This window comes from Adiantum capillus-veneris, chromosome 22 (genome assembly GCF_014529385.1).
Source record: "Adiantum capillus-veneris isolate H3 chromosome 22, ASM1452938v2, whole genome shotgun sequence".
In the NCBI taxonomy this organism is placed as follows: Eukaryota; Viridiplantae; Streptophyta; class Polypodiopsida; order Polypodiales; family Pteridaceae; genus Adiantum; species Adiantum capillus-veneris.
Window position 1 is genome coordinate 109,592,404 of NC_140952.1, and position 5,551 is coordinate 109,597,954.

Here is a 5,551-nt window from a genome sequence, read left to right on the forward strand (position 1 = left end):
TCTCTCTCTCTCTCTCTGGTTTTCTCTGTGCGCAAAGGCCACCGCCATTGCTGCCCGTTTTTTTTCTTCTTTTCAACTTAAGTGGATGCCCTAAGCTGGGCACCCTACCCCCAAAAGGTCTGTATCCATGGTAGTGATCCACAACTTGACACTCTTCTTCTTTGATATGTTCTTGTTTGCTAAAGAGAAATTACGCTCAGTTTGTCTCATCTCCTCCATGAACTTATGCAAAGCAAGGCTTCAATTTGGGGAAGCTCGCCTTGAAACTTCCAAAGTTTGGAATATGCTCATAGCATACGGACTTGGAAAAATTTGGCAACATGTCTACTTGTTTTTTACTGGACGTCAATATGAACCAAGCCCCAAGGGCATACAAGGTACATCCAATAGCTCTAAATTTCTCGGCATATATGACTATGAGCCACATTCAATGCAAGGAAATTTCTCAGAGGGGAGACAAGGTTAGACAATTTCAAGTTCCAATTGTATTTCTATCTTATACATTTCATTTGAAAAAGAATTCTCTGTTGTGGAAAGTGCTTTGACAGACTTAGTGCGAAGCAAGGCTTCTATTCTATGCCATAGTACTATCCATTGACTTAGGATCCAGGATAATGGTAGACATGCCTCAAAAAATAAGAGGATATAAGCCCACAATTAGGGTTTGCAATGACCAACTGTGATGTATCCATGCCATTACACGTCGTGCAAGGCACATATGGCATCTTCTCACATTGTGGAGACCATCATTGTAGCAAAGGGTTTATCACAATATTTTTATAATATACGTGAATGATGTGCCAGTATTGTGAAATCATTCCACTAAATCATGGTTTAGGCTTCCGCTATAATATCAATTACTCTATTTAAAATGATATGATGCTGATATATTTGCATGTGATCATTGTATATAACTACAACGATGAGCAATTTATGTGTACAAGGTGCTGGCAATACAGATGATACTTTTTGTGAATAGCAAGTAGGCATGGCCTCGCTATCAAGAAAATATTTCATGGGATGACATGAATATATTAAGAGAGCCTCCCAATAGGTGATCTCTTCTTGCAAACCCAAGAAAATATCATATGACTACTTTCTTTGGGGTGTTAGAAATCATTGTCTTCTGCTTGAGGAGAGATAATATGATCATTTTGAGCTTCAATTGTGAATATGATTCCAACCATGAGATGCTCTATACTTAGTTGCAACACTGATTGTGTCTCTTGGAGTGATAATTGTCGGGTATGACCCTAATATGCAATCACTCCATAGGTGTTGAGGGTCACATGTTGATCTCATCTCACTTTTGCTTCCAAGGAAAGAAGTCTACAATCTAACACGGGGTAGTGGAAAATTTTAACTACCAAAGTTGATTCAATCACTATTAGACATGATAGACTGTGTTGGTCATCGTTGGCTGCTAGTTTGAACAATTTTCATAAAAAGTCTAACCAAGGGGTTTAACATTCCAGACATTAGCCAAGGGGTTTGGATTGCAAAGGAAACACCCAGGGTTACTAGTTAGTACTGTTTGACTTTCACTAATGTTTCAATCAGTGTTGCTAGGCCTTCTCTGATGGGAGATTTTGTCATGTGCATTTGACTACGGGTAAGTGAACACCATGTTCAACCTCCAGGTACGCATCTAATTTGGTTTTATTATGGAATACGTTTCGAGTGAATTTTTCCAAGTAGGATGTATGCGCTTCTACGCTTTCATCCACTTTTCTCTTCAGAGATATGACACGGCCATGTATGAAGAAAGTATTTTGGGCCCTAATGTCCAAAAATACATTTTTGCATTCTGCAGTTATGGATCTACATGGCACATGTTGTCACATGGGATACAACATGGTCTAGGAACTCAAGGAGTTTAATTTAGCCAGTGTAGAGTAAGGATAATGAGGGTCCCTGTCACTCATGTCGCAAAGTGTCTACATTTACCTCCACACACAAGTACATCCCGTACTTGTAGGAAGTTCTTTTTTAGGACATCCTTATCTGATACATATTCTACATGTGGAGAATATGAGTCTCTAGGACTGCCACCGCTAGCACCCATCATTTGAATTATGTGTCACGACTAAGTCCTAGGTGTTGGTCAAATCCGCTTACTAGACTTCCAGCTCTAATCTTTATCTTTTTATGTATGTTGATGATTCTCTGAGGGAGTCTTTGAGAATGGTGAACTTGGGTATTTGTTCTAGCATTTTCTTGCAACTCAACTTTTTAGGGTTTCCCTTAGTGTTGGAGTTAATAACTCCTAGAAAATTTATCACATTCTTAATGATCCATCAGAGCTAAAATTGTCATTTTGTGCTTTCATGCATCAGTTGGACTTATTGATTCTCAATCTTAATTAAAATATCTCCATGAACCATGCAGAATTCACAAAAATAAAAAATTACTATCTTTTGAGCAAGATGAAGAAAAAAACATGTTTTTCCCTAGCTATGATGGATAGCAATCATTTGTGGATCTTGACTCCATGGACTTGATGTACAATGTAAAAATAGGCTCTAGTACAAATATGGTTAAAAGCAGCTCAATGGTTTGGCTAGAGACTAGGATTTTAGTATTGGCTACAAATTTTTTGAGCCTTGTACAAAAAACTATGAATTTTTTGAGTTTTGACCTCACAAAGGGGGCTTATAGGCTCTTGCTCAAGTGGTCATCAAGTTGAAACTCTAAGTGGGTTTGTGCTTAGCCTCTATGAGAAAAAAACACTTTTTTTTCTCAACTTGGAGATTTCAAATCTGAATGACCTCCTAGTTTATGGTTATGTTTCCCATGATGCAATCATGTACCATGAATGTGGCCACTCATGCAAGATTTAGGCTATTTTCAAACATTCTATTAGGTGAAAACTTAAAGGATGGGATGAACATAAGTCCAATGCATGTGAATCTTCTTGGACAATGATTTCTCAATGTTATATACACTGTGTTTACTATCAAACTTAGTGTGTCGCCAGATGATGAAAAGAGATAAAAAATGTGTTTTTTTCTTACTTAGCACCAATTTTTTTTTTTAAATCATGTAAACATCCTAACATGACCATGTATTTCCTAGGGACCCATTTGAGGTTTCAGCTCAATAGTTAAATACTTATACTATTGCCTTACACACCGTTTCCCTCTGAAATATCCTTTGACTTTTGAACTAGACCATAGGATATTTCCTGGCACAATGCATCATTGAGAATCTATGGTGGTTGATATATGGAAGCAATAAATGAAGTATCATTCCATTATGATATCATTTACAAGATTTACAATGATTTGACACTTTGTTTGGCCACTAGGCTCTCTTGCTATTAGTTCATCACATACAATGTTTTTGTTGATACACCTTGACAAAAGTTGGTAGTCTACATACATATAACATATTGGTCAAGTTTTGTGGTCATCCAACTCAGTGAAAAAATATGATTTTCTACTGCAAGTTTTTTTAATGGGGCCAGTAATGATTTCAAAGCTAGGGGTTGGTTAGTAGACTCAAGAGCATCCTATCTATGAAGTCTGGTAGGATTTGGTCATTCATGGCAAGAGTTACTACTCGGTTTGTATTTTCTAGGCTGAGTCCATGCCAAGGTTTCTACTGAGATTGTTTCCAAGAGTTACTACTCGGTTTGTATTTTCTAGGCTGAGGCATGTAGGTTGAGGCCATGCCAAGGTTTCTACTGACTGTTTCCCACATGCAACTTGATAGAACATTAGTGTAATGAGTACGGATCATACCTCTCATGGATGATGTTGCAACTCGAAGTGTGCATGATGGCAAACGGAGGGCACAAAGGTCACTCCACAAACTCTCTCTCTCTCTCTCTCTCTCTCTCTCTCTCTCTCTCTCTCTCTCACGCTCTCCGTCTTTGGCTTTGTATGTCATAGGTGGTATATCCTATTAGTTGTTGGTATCCCTTTGAATCTATCACTCTCAATCTCAAGCTGGTGTGAAGATGTTCATATTTGACCAATGGTACACCATAACCCATGAGATAGATGTGTATCCATCCCATCGGATTCACCATGGAAAATTTATCTCACCATGTAAGAGCAAGGGAAGGGGTCTTTTTACAAGTTACATAAGCATATAAGCTTGGGGCAGGCCCCCAATAATTTATCTCTCCCAAGATTAAAAATAAGGGAAGGGGGTATCATATTTATAAAAGAGGGGGGGGGGGGGGGGGGGGGGGGACCCAGATTGATCACTTGTAACGATTGTTCACTGTTGTGCACTAGAACTCAGATGAATTTAGGAAAAGTTTTTTTATCAAGTCACTCTTAAAATTTTGCATCAAGCTAGGCATAGATAAGGGCTGATTTTGAGCAAGTCAAGGGTTGATTTACACCAGCTTTGGATGGGTCAGAATTGGACGAGTAGCTAGAGTGCAAGCTGATCGGGCACGTAGTTGAATTTCAAATAAGACACATTGAGGGTACATCTAGTTATCAACAGAAGTGGTTCCTTAGTATGTTGCTAGTCACTATGCTACACACTCTTTGACTAGTTTTACTGTGTTTGATGATGTGAGACCTATATTCTGTATGTAAGATAGGGGTATGATGATTTTCTTCATTGATTGTTGTATAAGCATAGAAAGGGGGGTCATATTCCCCAATATGAGTCGTATATAGGGGTTTTATTAAAGATGTCTGCTCGCAGATGGCATCCCATTTTGTATATAGAGTGAATCCCCCGAGGTATCCATATAGCTGGGTTGAATCACAAACCCATCCTTTGTGAATTGGGGACGATGCTCTCTATAGAAAGCCATCATCGTGCCAAACTCCTATGTTGGATCTATCCATGTCCTGCTGGTGTCCAATTGGGGCAGGTCTTGGCGACAAATGAGTCTAGTAATCTCCACCTGTGCAAGAGACAATGATGGTGCATCAAGGGAGTACTAGAAGGGAGGCAAGCTATCCATGTTGAAGCCATGTATCTGAAACCATGATGACATCTGTGCATACTAGCATATGTGTCCCCTTGTAAAGCTAATTGTCTGGAGGACTCAAGGGCCAATTTGGCCTATCTATGTCTGGCAGTATTCCATAAGCTGTGTATAAAGGAGATTGATCTTGTAATCACATCTATCTCCATAGGGGGGCTAATAAATATTCTTTAATGATCTCGTGTGGCATGAAGGCCTTGGCTCTAATCATCCTAGAGATCATAGATACCAAGGGCCTCTCAATACATCTCCACACATCCCGACCCATAGAGGGTCCCCAAACATGAACCCCATATAGCATAGCTAAAGCTACCAAGGTATCAAAGAGCCAGAGATTTGTTCTGGGTTCTTGGAACTGAGCCTACGGCCACATCCTCTTCAATCCTCCTAAGACCACATACACTGTGGTCCAACTAGTCTATGTTGCTCTCTTCAAACAAAACTTTGGCCCAGTGAAGACTAAACCAAGATGATTGTATGCATATGTGTACTCCATAGTCTTCTAACCATAAGTGAGTGTAGGTGTTCAGATGTCGTGATCCATTGTGGTGTGGCGTTAAACACCATAACCTTGGTTTTCCCAAGCCTTACAAA